Here is a 16049-nt window from a genome sequence, read left to right as displayed (position 1 = left end):
GGGGCGGACCTTTGGTCTCAAAACTAGGCATGTAAGAAGCATGGTGACCCACAGCTGGGTTGGGGAATGGTTTCTCCAATTGCAAACAGCTGTTCGGTGCAGACAAAATTCGTCTCCCTTATCCACTGTGGGTGGAACTCCCCTCTCCTCTACCTTGGGCGTGTTACTCTCTCAGCACCGCAGTATCTCTTAGCACCCTGTCTGCCTCGCATCCCTGGGAGCCAGGCAGTGCTCTGCGCCCCCTTGCCCAGACAGGGAGCTGAGCCTGTGTGTTTCTTGCCCAAAGTGTAATGGAGTCGGTGGCAGAACCAGCTCACCTCATTCCCTGATCAGCCGCCACCCTTCCTCTGGGCGACAGCCACCCACCTGGCCAGCACCCTGGGACCTCCAGAGCGCAAAGGAGGAGCTGCTACAGCTTGAGCTGTGACAGCTCCATCTCCTCTGGGGGCTGGGCACGGAGGGGGACACGGACCACATGCGCCACTTGAACTAACAGGCCCGTCCCCAGAAGGGTGCACCGCGCTTCCCCCAAGCGCCCACTACCCAGGCCTCCCCATCCAGTGGAGCTGTTCCACTGAATCGTGCAGCAGGAAGTGGCTTTTACCGCTACTGTGCACTCAGCACTGTGCAAGACACACACCAAGATATAGTCCCTGCCCCAAGCAGCTTCCACAGCTACGGGCCCCAAGCCCTGATGCAGAGAACGCTGCCGAGCTTTGCCTGACCAAAGGGCTCAGCCCATTCACCTCCACTGGAGTGTGCAACGTCCAGTCTCATAGTGAGCCAGTAGCAGAGATGGGAGAGAACCCAGGAGTCCTGGCTCCCAGCCCCCCCTCCCCAACCACTAACTCCCCTCCCAGAGCTGGGGAGAGAACCCAGGAGTCCTGGCTCCTAGCCCCTATCACCCTGCCACGGCACTGGATGTCTCTGTCAGCTTCCCCACCAGGGGATTAATAGCCAACCCATTCACAGCCACTGAGTTTCCTTCGGGGCCAGCATCCCAACCTTTCCCCTGCTTGGCCAAGGACTGTCCCCCCGCCTGGGGAAGGGCTGGATGCACAGCCTCACTCCCCATGTCCTGAGCTGCCCTTGGAGAGGAAATCTAATCCTAGTGAGGGGGAGCCGCAAAAGAGCTCACAGCTGCTCTGGATAATCAGCGAGGGCGCGCTGATGAGCAGGGATGTGCACTCATGGCTGCAGCCACTGAACAAGAGACGAGGCCAGCCCAGCGCACGGGGTTCGTACGTGGTGCAGTGAGCCGCAAAACACCTGCGTGGGCAAACCCACCAAGGCTTTGCTCCCAGCGTCGCGGAAAGCCTGAAAGCGGAACAGGCGTGTTGGGGGTGGATTCAACCCCTCAGTGCCCAGCCAGGCCATGGTGCTCCCGTGCATCCCCACACCCGTTCCAGCCGACGAGCCGGGTCTCCCAGCCACTGGGTCTCCCAGCCACTGGAGCTCCCTTGGCACCTTGCCACACTGGCCTATTTAGAAGCAGGGCAGAGCCCCCCCATTCCATGGCACGTGTCACACTCCAGCCAGACACTGCCATGGGTGCAGGTCCTAACCCTACCCACCCCAGCAATGGGATTCACTGGAGCTGGCATCCAGAACCAGCCCTGGGCCATGCCCCAATCTCCCAGGGAAGAAGAGCCCTCCGAGATCCTCCCAGCTCTGCAGGGATACAAGAGAGGGGCTGCCACAGGCTAGGAGAGGGGTAACCTGCTGTGACGCGTCCGTGCCTGAGCCCACCCAGGCAGGGATCCGACAGGAACGCTCCCTCCAGCCCATGCCCAGGATCGCAGTACCAGCAAGGTAGGCTGTGGGCGGGGTTCTTCTGTATTTCTCTGCAGGACCTGCCCTGGACCACTGGTAAAGGCAGGAGAAGCCATGACCCCATGTTATAGATAGGGAAACTGAGGCACAGCAGGGAAGAGGAGGAGAGGAGGGATAGCTCAGTGGTTTGAGCATTGGCCTGCTAAACCCAGGGTTGTGAGTTCAATTCTTGAGGGGGCCATTTAGGGATCTGGGGCAAAAATTGGGGATTGGTCCTGCTTTGAGCAGGCGTTTAGACTAGATGACCTCCTGAGGTCCCTTCCAACCCTGATAATCTATGATTCTATGCAACTGGTCTACGATCACATGGTGAGTCAGTGGCAGAGTGGGAAATTGAACCCTGGCAGTGTGGGCCCCAGATCCCCCTGCTCTAAGCGCCAGCCCCCGCTAACCTCGCGTCACTCCTCCCCGTGGCACTAAACCCACCCAACAGGGCAGGAAGCTGTGTTAGTCGATGACGCTGCCTGGCTCTGAGGGGGACTCGGACGTGCGAGGACGAGGGAAGGAGGGCCTGGGAGAACATGGACTGATGGCAACTGCCTTCTTAGGAGAACAGCAAAGACAGCTATGGCGTTCCAGCACCTGGGATAGCTGGGGCCACCCCAGCACCTCCTCCCCATGCCCAGGGGACTCTGGGGGGCTATGTGGTGCCTACCCCTGAAGCCACCTCCCAGTAACCTCAGCCGGGGTGACACGAACCCATGGGATACTTGCAAAGCAGGAGCCACCAGCTGTCAGACGCTGTCCTGGGAAACCTCCTGCAAGCGGGAGCTGACCCCAAGACCCAGACACATGCTCCAACAACACTAGCTCCTTCCCCTGAACGTGATTGAGCAGGAGGAAGGAGCCTGCATCAACTGCCAATATCACAGGCAGCCTTGACCAGCCAGGGCCAGGCCAGGCGGGTAGGTAACCCGCTGCAGAGTGGGTAGGGATGGAGCCTGCTACAGGGGATGCAAATGGCCAGCAGGGAGCTCACTTGCTGCCTCGGGGAAAGGGGTGAGATCTGACCTAGCTTGGGCCTGCACTTAGAGGGAGTTTTGCCATTGCTAGCAGTGGGTGCTCAACTCCTGAGCCACAAGCGACTCCCGTAGGTGCCTGTGTGACAGCTGCTGGCCAGCGTAGTGGAGTTCGGATTGGGGCTCTCTGGATCCTGCACTAGAGAAGCCATGCTCCGGAGCTGGGGCTGGTGCAGACCCCGCTTCTGCAGACCGGGGTGTGTAACATGCCCGGGACATATGGATTTAGGCGTCTAACCCTTTAACTCAGATGATTGGTCTCAGGCAAGTGGCCCAGCTTAGCACTGACGCTGCCAGCTCTTTGTGCTGTGTCTGTACAGAGCCTGGCCCAGTGGGGGCCTGGGCCATGTCTGGGGCTACAATAATAAAAGACTAGGCCAGCAGGGGCTGAGCCTGAGACCCACCACTCGGATCAGGCTCTTTGCTGGGTTCGAGGTTAGATGCAAACTGCCCCGTCGGGGTTTGGAGAAATGAGCCCACTGTGGACGCCAGCAGGACTGGACCAGGGCACCACCCCTCAGGGGTGTCACGGGACTGGATCTGCCCCAGCCATTGGGGTCTCCAGGCCATTTTCCCTCGGACAGGCTGTACATTGGAGGAAGCTAGGAGAGACATCACCCCTGGATGTGATCTCAGCCAGTCCTGTCCATTCCTGGGGGAGGCCTGGATTTTAATCGAACCAGCTGAACACACACTAACGGCCCACTGCCACTGTCTAGGCTAGACTTGGTAGCATGTGTTAGCTAACACCCTACCTTAGATCTAACATAGGCCAGGCCCAAGTTTGGAGCCAAGCCCAGAACGGAACCTGTCCTAACCACTAGGTCAGCCTTCTGCCTTGGATGGCTGATCCTAGACATGTGGGTTCTCCCCTTGCCCTACTGGGTGAATGCCCCCGCTGTGCCTCTGTTTCCCCTCCCACCCTTTGCCTAGCTAGCCTACGTTGGGTGGGGCTAGGGGGGGTGTGTGTGTGTGTGTGTACACACAGCACCTGCACAGTGGGGCGTGGGCCTCGTTCCAGTATCCCAGAGGCGACCGGAATGCAGGTGACAGATGCAGACATGCGGCCCTTTCAGGGAAGTGATAACAAACGAGGGGAGATGGGGGTTAGAACACTGTTTGGTTTAGGCATTTCCCCTGGAACCGGGGCCCGACTGACATTCCCCTGGTGGAATGTGAAGGGGACCTGAGGGTGAACACGAAGGACCCGACTGTTAGCAAATCTCTGTGTCAGCAGCACTGAGCGGCAGGGGGCGCATGAGTGGCAGCCAAACCTCACATGCCCCCAGCATGCCAGGGCCAGCCTAGGTGAGCGGGCGCCGGGTCCCCAGCTCCCCACCATGCTGGCTATTACTCAGCCTGGAGAATGGTTTACTGAGAAAACAAACTTTGTGGGACCCCAGCGCTTCACTCCCGACAAATCCACCAAAGAAAGGCCCTGGTGTAGCATGTTTATTTGATACAGCCGCAGCCAGCGGGTGTAGATACAGCTGAAACCCCAGCAGCTCTGAACTCCCAGCTCTGGGCCCCAAATCGTTGCCTTCAGCCAGGCTGGCCAGCAGCTGCTGCGGTAGCTCTGGGATGGAGCAGGGAAAGGGAAGGGCAGAGCTGATCAAAGGTGTCCCCACCCGCCCCAGGCTCTGTACCAGAGCAGGCCGGGGGGCAGAGTCACAGGGCAATTGGTTGTGGTCAGGCGGTTAAAGCAGGGGATAGAGCAGCTTGATTCCTGGTCTAGAAAATCCCAGCTGTCACAGGGGAGAGGGGTCTAGTGACCGGCACAAGAGACTGGGAGTCTGGGTGCTAGTCCCAGCTACAGGAGGCAAGCTGGGTCTGGTGGTTAGAAGCAAGCTCTGGGGGCCCGGATTCCTGGGTTCCTTTCTTGGTCTGGGATGGGAGCAGGCTTGTCTCTGGCACCTCGCAGGGACTCCTCTCACCTCTGAGATGGGGCTGCCCACCCCGAGTGTGAAGGTGGATGTGTGGTCACACATGAGCACCAGGAGGCCCGAGAGACTCAGATGAAGGGCGGCATGGGAAGAGCCGAGTAAAGTAGTTAGACACCCCCTGCCCCGGCCATGGCCCTTTAATTGTCTCTAGCTGGAAACAAGGGGTCCTTGTTTGGGGCTGAGCATGTGAACGCATGGCCTGTGCACTAGCCCTAGCTCTGGCTTGCTCCGGCGCAGGGTCCCCTTACAGGACCTGTGGTTGTGGTAGCCCCTGGCCCAGCAGGACAACAGACACCTGCCTCTGTAGTGTGGCCAGCCTGACCCTCTTCTGAGCGGTGAGAGGGGAGGTGACCCTGGCTACAGAGCAGATCTGATAGCCCCCTACCCAAAGGGGGCTGCTCCCCTGGCTGTGAAACACACACACACCCTGGAGCCAGAGGCCTGAGTCCCGGCTGATCAGACTCAGCCATCTGGCCCTGAGCCGGAGCTCTCTGAAGTCTGCTGACCCACCCCCCCCACCACCACCACCCCTATGCCCCCCGGTCCTGGATTGGCCTCCCCTGATGCAGCCATTCTCAACCGTGGGATGCAAGTGTGAGATGCTGCCATGTTGATCTGCTGGCATGCAGTGTGACACGAGTGCTGCGCCGCACCCCCAGAGCAGCGTGGGAGTCTCTCACACCCACGTCGGCCCAAGGGGGAAGGCAACGGGGGACCAGCCCCACTGCGCTGTTCCCCACACCTGGGGAAGGATTTTAGACCAAACAAGGCCCTCTCCGATCAGTGAGGGATCCCCCAGCCCTTCCCTGAAGAGCAGGCACTTGCCTTGGCGCCTGGAGCCAAAATCACCCCTTCTTCCTCAGCTGTTGGCTGCTGCTTTACCCCAGAGCTGGCTGCATATCGGGGGGTCAGCTGGAAAATGTGAATGATCATCGAACGGGCCTGGCTTGGTCACTGGGGATGGGAGACCCCAGCTCCAGCAATCCAAGCACACTTAGCACTGCTCCCGCCTGGCTCCACCCAGCCTCTCCTGTACTAGGCACCCCCTTCCCCTGGCTGGCTAAAAGTGGGGATGGGGCAAGCTCTCCCTGGTGCCCCTCTATAATCAAGGCTAATGGGCATGGCTATGCAAATCACTGGCTGGGTGAAGGGTGGAGTTAGAAGTGGACACAGTGATGAAAAGTGGTTGGTTGGCAGTTGGAGCATGTGGGCAGAAGGGGAATGCAATGTGCCACCCCTGCCTCCCCCTGGCCATCTGATGGCTCCTTGAGCAACCAGGCTCTATAAATACCCTGCTCAGGGCAAGGCAAATCCAGGCACGTCCCACCTGCTCCCCACAGACAGCCTGGGCCACAGCACCTGCACTGAGCCAGCTCCGACAGTCAAATTACATCCAGCCTGCTGCACTCAGTGACCCCCTCTGAGCCTGCCCAGAGTCCTGACAGCCACACCTCAATACCCCGATTGCAGAGAGCCCACCAAGTGACATGCAGCTGGGACACACATGCTGCTGCTGCTGGTGAAATCGAATGCCAAAGACTCTCTCTGTCTCCTGGTGCAATGTGCAAGAACCTGGTGTTCTCAAATAGTGTGCTGACCGGGAACCTCCTGCCTCAGTCCAGAGCAATGGCACCTGATCTATGCTGCAACAGTTCCCAGAGCTAGGAGACATGTAACTCCCATGCCCAATTAAAAATTAAAGCGGAAAAAAGGTGTGTTTTTTTTAAATGCGTGCAACCCAGCGATCATTGGCAACAGCTGGCCCACCCAGCTCACACAGCATAAGGCACTTTCCAAGATTTTGCCCAAAGGCAGGGCACTATGTTCCAATGCAGCAAACCCGGCTTAGCACCGGCTCCTTTCTGATGCTTCACACATTTTTATAGATCACAAGGAGTTAAGAATGAAAAAAACCCAAACAAGACCCACACCAGAACTCCAGCTCTTGTCACCTGCAAACTTTGCTGTAGCTTCAGGTTTGGCCCACATGCATTGGCTTGTATAGTTCACAACATTGAAAGAGAGCTAGGATCTGTATGTTAAGATGAGCACATGGTGAATTATACTATTATATAGTCCTGCAGCTGTCTTTTTGCAAGTGAGGAAAGCAATGTGAGTGTTTATAATATCTTGGGGCTGTTGACCCTGGCAATAAAACCATCAGGGCAGTTTAAAAGAGTTTTAGGAGAAAGCCAGAGAGAGACTACAGAAGAGGTAAAAATAAAGAATGGGGGGCGAGGGGGAGGGGGAAGTGGAAGATAAAGACAGCTTCCCTGGACCTACAATTCGCCCTCCACATAGTGCACAAATATCAGTGTTCGGCACACACGCTATTCCTAACCCCCTTGCACATACGTCAAAAGCTCTAACCCCATCCCACGCAGGTATTACCGAGAGTAGAAAGAGTAGCAGTATTTAGACCAGGACAGGTTAGATTAGAACAGCCGGAATAGATCAGGAGAGATGAGCCTGGCTTGGCTGGAAGAGTTCTCACTGTTTCAGGGTGGTTTGGAAATTGAAGAGTTTTGCACATTTAAAAAAAATTATAAAGCAGGTTTATAGGAAGCAATTTCAAGAGAAAAGAAAAAGAAAAACACAGCCAGTGTGAGAAAACAGAAGACAAGTTTGCTGGCACTTACCTGCTTCTTCCCTCTATGCCCCCCAAACACTGGCTGCTCTGTTCTGCGCTGGGGAAAGCGGGCGCAACTTGCCGATTTCCTCTGCTGGGAGATAGCTCTGCGCGCTCAGAGCTACTGTGCAGATTACAGGACCGTGTTACCCAGTAATCCCAGTGGAGGCAGGATTAAAGCAGCCCAGACCCGCCCCCATCGCAGCTTCCAATCTGTGTGGCTTCTGGGCCAGCGTCACAGCCGACCCTTTTTTCTCCAGGGCTTGAAGGGATGTGTACACACACACACACACACACACACACACAGCAGGATTAGAGAGGGACAGCAAGAGGGATAGCAAGGGTAGAGCTCTGCTCATCACCACCAGCCCAGCTCTTCTGATTTCACTCCTGAGTCCCGCTGGCTTTTTCCCCAAGCGACGAATGAAGCTGCCTCTTTCTCCCCTGCTTTACAGAATGACTTGCCACGGGCTTTCCTGCCACACACTAAGATCAGACATTTCCCTTCCCTAAGAACCTCTCCCTCAGCCTGGCTATATGGGGGTAGTTCAGCCATTTTTAAAATCCAGATGATTGTAGGATCCCCTCTGCAGGTTTTAATCCCAAATAGGCACGTACCCAAAGCCCCAGGAATAACCTCTGGATTAAATGCTCCAGATCTATTTTGGTTCTTTTAATCTAAGCCCTGAAGCTCTAACTATAGCGGGCACCAAATTCACTTGCTTGGCTCCTTGATGGCAGCAAACAAGCCTATCTCGAGAAATGCATAGTGCTATTGGACAAAAGGGCTAATTCTATAAATCCTGGTTAAATCAATGGGGCTATTTGTGTGAGCAAGGATGTGCAGAAATAGGTTTTTAGACTGTAAAATCATCTGGGCATTGACTTTCCCTTAATTCCTCTCCAGTGCTGCCCTGGGTGTCAGTAGTTAAATTAATCTAGCCAGGGATCGCTATTAACAAGTCAACATTTCCAGCAGCTGCCATACATTCCCACAGATTCTCCCTATATGGAGAATAGGAAACGACTGCAGAACCACTTTTGAAAGTGGATGGGCCTGGCCAGTCCATTTTTCACCACAGGCCTAGCCCCTGCCCCTCCTTTTCCCCAAGGCTCTGCCCCCAGCCAGGCTGGAAGCTAATCTGAAGCCTGGCCTGGGTAAGAGTGGCCTGGGGACCCTGGGCAGTTGTGGGGAACCACAGACCCTCCACCTGCCCAGGGCTCGTGTCCGCACCCCCTGGACCTCCCACCCAGGGAGATGGGTTCCCCACAGTTCTCCACGGCAGTTCCCCACAGCTGACCGTGCAGCTCTTACCATGGCCCGGCTGTGCCTCTTTGGCCCCCAAGGCCTCACCCCCAGGCCAGGACGGAAGCCGGAGCTGGGCCATGGTAAGATCTGCGCAGGCAGCTGTGTGGAGCTGCACACCCTCTACCTGCCCTGGGCAGGGAACCCTGGGGCAGGGAAATGGGCCAGGCACTACTCTCACCTCCCCCACATGCTGGGCAGATGGAGGATCCCAGGATCCCCAGCCCAGCTCCAGCTTCTGGCTTGGCTAGGCAGCGGGGTCTTGGGGGGAAAAGGAGGGGCAGGGGCGGAGCCATGGAGGGGTGGGGGCAGGCCCCCACTTTTAGGAAGAATCTGTTGCACCTGACCTGTAGTACATGTTGACTTTTAAATGGCAACCACTGCATGTGCACATTATATGCAACAGGGATAGTCAATTATTTTTTGTCAATGTCCAAATTTCTTGGTCAAGGTCTAGTCAAGGTACAGACTCCAGGGAAACATTTTTCACACTGCACGTGCCCCTGTTCAAAAACATACAATGCTGTGTAATACACCCAGGGCCTACTGCTTATAGTTTTGGTACATTAAATGAAAACTAAAATCAAAACACCGTATAACCTAAAATAACCTCCAAGAAAGGTATAATACATTACATCTGAGACTTAGAGAAAGTACATGGATAAAATGTCAAATAGATGCAAATATTGGCATTAAAACACTTTTAGACAACTGGTTTACGTTTTGAATTTGTTTTGGGTTTACAAAGAGCACTATCTTTGGTTTTGTCAAATAAAATTATCATAGGCATGTAATACCCCGATTGCCCATCACCTTCCTCCCCTCCCCAAACCTCTCGATTGCCCCCCTCCACATCTTACGGTTACCGTATTTCAAGAGAACACTGCCAGGAGGGCAGAGAGAACTGGAGAGGGTATTTGCGGGGTGCTGGAGGGGAGTGTGTGTACTGGCTGGGATATTTGTGGGTGCTGGCGGTGGTACCTGTGGTCTCATTCTCAAGGTGGGGTCAGTGTTGGACTCCCTGTGATGGTGTCAGGGCAGCTGGCATAGGCCTGGAATGCAGTGCCAGCCCATCAGTCAGCACCTCCTGCAGGCCTCTCCCGCACCCCAGGGCAGGGAGCCGGGGTCTGGCCCTGTCACCCCTCCCTGTTGAGCTCTGAGGCCCCATAGCAGGGCAGGCAGCCTAGCCAAGAGGTGCATGGCAGCTTTGCTTACTGGTAGGCCAGGCAGCTCAGCTCCCCCAAGCTTCCAATTGCCTCCCACCCAGCTCGCTGCCCGCAGAGGCTCCCGCCACCCCACTCACTGAGCCTGGATGCCAGAGCCTGCTCGTTCGCCCACGTGGCCCACTTGTCCCATCCTTGTACTCATAGAATCACAGAATATCAAGGTTGGAAGGGACCTCAGGAGGTCATCTAGTCCAACCCCCTGCTCAAAGCAGGACCGATCCCCGACTAAATCATCCCAGCCAGGGCTTTGTCAAGCCTGATCTTAAAAATCTCAAAGGAAGAAGAGTCCACCACCTCCTTAGGTAACCCATTCCAGTGCTTCACCACTCTCCTAGTGAAAAAGTTTTTCCTAATATCCAACCTAAACCTCCCCCACTGTAACTTGAGACCATTAGTCCTTGTTCTGTCATCTGCTACCACTGAGAACAGTCTAGAGCCATCCTCTTTGGAACCCCCTTTCAGGTAGTTGAAAGCAGCTATCAAATCCCTCCTCATTCTTCTCTTCTGCAGACTAAAGAATCCCAGTTACCTCAGCCTCTCCTCATAAGTCATGTGCTCCAGCCACATAATAATTTTTGTTGCCCTTCGCTGGATTCTTTCCAATTTTTCCACATCCTTCTTGTAGTGTGGGGCCCAAAACTGGACACAGTACTTCAGATGAGGCCTCACCAATGCCGAATAGAAGGGAACGATCACGTCCCTCGATCTGCTGCCAATGCCCCTACGTATACAGCCCAAAATGCCGTTAGCCTTCTTGGCAGCAAGGGCACACTGTTGACTCATATCCAGCTTCTTGTCCACTGTAACCCCTAGGTCCTTTTCTGCAGAACTGCTGCCGAGCCACTCGGTCCCTAGTCTGTAGTGGTGCATGGGATTCTTCCATCCTAAGTGCAGGACTCTGCACTTGTCCTTGTCGAACCTCATCAGATTTCTTTTGGCCCAATCCTCTAATCTGTCTAGGGCCCTCTGTATCCTATCCCTACCCTCCAGCTTATCTATCTCTCCTCCCAGTTTAGTGTCATCTGCAAACTTGCTGAGGGTGTAATCCACAATATCCTCCAGATCATTAATGAAGATATTGAACAAAACCATACCCATGACCGACCCTTGGGGCACTCCACTTGATACCGGCTGCCAACTAGACAACGAGCCATTGATCACTACCCTTTGAGCCCGACGATCTGGCCAGCTTTCTATCCACCTTATAGTCCATTCATCCAGCCCACACTTTAACTTGCTGGCAAGAATACTGTGGAAGACCATATCAAAAGCTTTGCTAAAGTCAAGGGATAACACATCCACTGTTTTCCCCACATCCACAGAGCCATAGAAGGCAGTAGAAGGCAATTAGGTTAGTCAGGAATGCCTTGCCCTTGGTGAATCCATGCTGACTGTTCCTGATCACGTTCCTCTCCTCTAAGTGCTTCAAAATTGATTCCTTGAGCACCTGCTCCATGATTGTCCAGGGACTGAGGTGAGGCTGACTGGCCTGTAGTTCCCTGGATCCTCCTCCTTCTCTTTTTTAAAGATGGGCACTACATTAGCCTTTTTCCATTCATCCAGGACCTCCCCCGATTGCCATGAGTTTTCAAAGATAATGGCCAATGGCTCTGCAATCACATCCACCAACTCCTTTAGCACCCTCGGATGCAGCGCAACCGGCCCCATGGACTTGTGCCCATCCAGCTTTTCTAAATAGTCCCAAACCACTTCTTTCTCCACAAAGGTCTGGTCACGTCCTCCCCATGCTGTGCTGCCCAGTGCAGTAGTCTGGGAGCTGACCTTGTTCGTGAAGACAGAGGCAATAAAAGCATTGAGTACATTAGCTTTTTCCACATCCTCTTTCACCAGGTTGCCTCCCCCATTCAGTAAGAGCCCACACTTCCCTTGACTTTCTTCTTGTTGCTAACATACCTTGAGAAACCCTTCTTGTTACTTTTAACATCCCTTGCTAGCTGTAACTCCAAGTGTGATTTGGCCTTCCTGATTTCACTCCTGCAATATTTTTATACTCCTCCCTGGTCATTTGTCCAATCTTCCACTTCTTGTAAGCTTCTTTTTTGTGTTTAAGATCAGCAAGGATTTTACTGCTGCTGGCCAGTGGAGGACAGAGCTGAAGGAGCTGCAGGGTGCACAAGCAGCCACCTGGGGACACACTGTGCCCCACAGCTCAGCCCAGCCGCCCACCCCCTGCGGCAGGGGGCCCTGCGTTGGGGAGCTGGCACAGCTTCACCCATTTGACCTTTGCGGTGCATTCAAAAGGTCTGGGGGGTCTGGATTAGGCCTGTGGTCTGCCTATTGACTACCACACTATACAACACAGCTGCAGTAGCAGGAGGTTAAGGTTGCAGAGTCAAGCACCCCAAAGTTAGGAAATGCCAGAATGAAGATGGCCCATCCAGCTTTAATTCACCCCCTCCCCCTGTGTGTGCATTATGACACAGTGTTTATTTACATGATCACATGGCATTATTTTCCAGAGAACCTCTGTCTCACTCAGTGCATAGGAAGAACCTAGGAGTATAGTGAAGGCATCTGTTTTCTGTAGGACCCCTGCCTCATTGGTTGCAGAAGCTGGAAGGGGTGCACAGAATGATTACTTATAGGCAGAGCCTGTAGCAAAGCGAACGCTCACTGGCGCGGCACCTCCTACTGGCCATCTCGGGAATTAGCTCTCCAGCATATGGAGCGCCTCCTCCTGGCTGGTGTCTCGCCTACCTCAGGCCCCGTGTCCCTCCCAGACCCCGGTGCCCCTTTACCTCGGGGTTCTGCCCCCAGCGGTAACCCACAGTCTGGGTCTTCCCACCCAGGGGAACCCCCAACCCTCTATCCCCACCTTGCTGCAGTGGCTACTGCCAGTCATCATCTAGCCCCCGCTCACTCGGGCAGCTTGCAGTCTGTAAACCACTCACCACCGGCAAGGAGGTAGGACCTGCTGCCTTTGCCTATCCCTGGGCTGCCCCTCTGCAGCCCCACTACCTTTTGCCCTTAAACAAAGCCTGCAGCCTGGGGGTTTACCAGGCTGGAGCTCCCCAGTTCCCTTTGCCCTTCCCCAGCACTGCTCCACTTCGGGTACCCTGCTGCCAGGCAGTGAGCCCTTCCCACTCCAGGGCTAGAGTGAGACTCCTCCAGCTCCTAGTCCCCAGCCCTCTTCTCAGGGCCAGCTGGGCCCTGATTGAGCTGGCCACAGCTGTGGCTGCTTCCCCAGTCAGCCTAGCTTTTCCCAGCCGCAGCCCTCTCCAGGGCTGCTTTTAACCCCTGTTCTGCGGGAGTGGGGCAGCCGCCCCCCGACACAGCCGCTAACAGCAAAGCGCCCTGTAGTTAAGGTTGCTTGACACTTTTCATTACAAGATCCTGTTTTCAGTTGCTTATAGATTTGCCAGAATGATGTATTTGAGCTGAAATGTTCCATGCCGGGTCTCTTTTTCTGGCTGAAAAAATATAGAGGTTCTTTATGTTTCAGCAAAAATGGCCCAGCCATTTCTTAGAATGCCATGGGGGAAAATGAAGTTGTTTTGCCAACAGATTTTCCCCCCAACTCGTCAAAGAGATGTAGCATCCCCAAGCTTTGGGGTAGGAATTCCACATTTGGCAGCAGGATGGTCTTGGTGTCAAAGAGGTCTTGGTGAAATTCACCCAGATTTGCCCATAAGTGTCTGAAAATCACTATTTGCCCACTCAGTGGAGGCTGGTTGCTCTTTGACTCTTTCATCCACGCTGAGCATGCCATCTAATTCTCCCACAGCTCTAGTTCAAAACAGGCTATAGCAATAGCAGTTGGACAAGGGGAATGAGAGCGGGGCTGGGGGACAAAAGGCCACCATGAGGTCTCATCCCATCTCTTCAGCTGACTGGTGTTAAGGGCTGTGAAGCACACAGCTTGTCACTGAGTAAGGCCTCACACCTCTCCTGTAGGAGGAAGGCATGTGTCAGCCCCTCCATTTTACAAATTAGGTTGCACAAGGCCACGTCTGGTAGACCAGGAACTAGGAGCCAGGGGCCATGCTCTATGCTGCGCCTCTTAAGACAGAGAGGCAAAAGATGGTTTATAACATCCTTCTGCCTTCCAGATTCTGGGTTGCTCTGGGACCCAGTGCCAAATCTGTGTGCTTAGTTGTGCTGTCTATAGTCACGCACTGCCCTCCAGACCCAGGAAAAGAACCCAGGAATCCTACCATCATCATTCTACCACTGTCCAGCAGACACTTGGGTGAACCATCAGCAAAATGTGTGTTGCAGTCTTCTCTGGTGACTGATAAATATAAAAGATAACAGCCTACTACTGCAATCAGTTACTCCTATAGCTCAAGCAATAGAGGTCTGGATATAAAGATCATAGGATCAGATCCTGCCAATAACCCACCTTGCAGGGGCAGCCTAATGCCGCATGTTACAAAGCCTCAGTAGGAACTGAAGCTAGAACCTCTGGATCTAAGAGCATGAATTTCTACCACCTCAGGCCAGAACTGTTCCATTTCCTAACATTGCAACCTTAATGTCATTATTTGGCATGTGCTACCCACACCATGCAAGATGTTGCATAGATCATACACTCCTCAGCCTTGCCTGTACTCTGCCCACCTCCCCTGCATTTATTCTAACATTCCAAGACCTTGATCAGCCCCAAGGAGCTGGGGGGTGGGGAGGGTTGTTGGTTTGTTTTTTTAATCACCCTGTTAGAGAGACGTTTCCTTCCTTCCCAGATATGATAGTTTTCCCCAGAATTGCACCAGCCCTGGGCTGGCAACTGATTTCACGTCTGAAATCTTTGGCTTCTAACATTTGATTCTAGTCCTGGGATTTTGGGCTTTAAATTTGGGATGTTCTTATGTTCTTCTGCCTGTCAGAGTTGGCAGCAACAAGGGCCGGGTTCAGTATCTACGGGTTCCATTCCAATAACACAATGCTAAATCAGCTCGAGCCCCCACCCAGTGACCTGGGACAAATATATACCACCCCCGCTGGACGTCTCCAAGAGGCAATACTTCCCCTCTCGCAAGCACATAGTCTGAGTGAAGCAAAAAAGCCTTTTAATAACAGAGAGAAACAATGTGGCATTATGTTGGGGAAACACCACCAACAGGATTCATAACACAACCCATGAGCAAAACCCACCCCAAGCAAATTGGGGCATGCCCTTTCCCTTTGGTTCTTGAGTCCAGCAACCCAAAAATCACCCAAAGTCCCACGACCCAAAAGTCTCTGTCCTTGGTCAGGGCAGCCCCAGAGTTCAAAAGTTTATCTGCAGAGTTTTACCTCCCAACCTGGGTGAAGATGGGGGGGGTGGGGGGTTACATGGTCCAAAGCTGATGGCCCCACCTCTCCATGGGGCTCCGCTCTGCCAGCCGCCCCATGAGCTGCTCTAGGCATCCGACAAACTGCTCTGCTCCACCAGCCGCTCCGCTCGCTATCCCGGAATCTGCAACGTACTGCTCCACCAGCCGCTCTGCTCACCATCCCGCAAACTACAATGCTCTGCAGCCGCTCCGCTCGCCGTCCCGCAAACTGCCCTACCATATAGCTTCAGGCTCCCCCACTACTTAACACAACACTCAGTGATGTCAGCTCTTTTGTTATTTCAGCTTGTAGCAGGGGAGCCTTAGTGCTGGTGCACCATTAGCCCAAAGTGAATTCAGCTCAGCAGCCTGTAATTAGACTCCTAATGGAATCAAAATTAGCTCTGATATTCCACAGTGGAGAGAGGAGGAAGTACAATTAGCATGTAAGGCCCTCACCAGGAAACCCATGCCACCAAGTATTAATACCTATCCCCAACCTCTCTCAATTCACAGTTTTGGAACCCATGTCCCTTTCCTAGCGACTGCTACTTAGTTGATGGCGAGTCCCTCCATCATAACAAAAGGCCAAGTACAGTTCCACTGTCCTTGATTCCCATAATCAGGGTAATAACAATTTATTCTTCCTGCCCCAATAACAGAGATACTAGGGATCCCACAGCAGCCAAAGTGACCATTTGGGCAGCTATGGCCTCATTCTAGGCGGGGTGGGTGTGCCTATGCAAATGAGATCGGCCCCTGAAGTTCTTTTCCACAACTTGCCACACCTCACCACCAGATATCAAGGGTGGATCTC

This window comes from Eretmochelys imbricata, chromosome 7, assembly GCF_965152235.1.
Source record: "Eretmochelys imbricata isolate rEreImb1 chromosome 7, rEreImb1.hap1, whole genome shotgun sequence".
NCBI lineage: Eukaryota > Metazoa > Chordata > Testudines > Cheloniidae > Eretmochelys > Eretmochelys imbricata.
This window is presented reverse-complemented; position numbering follows the sequence as displayed.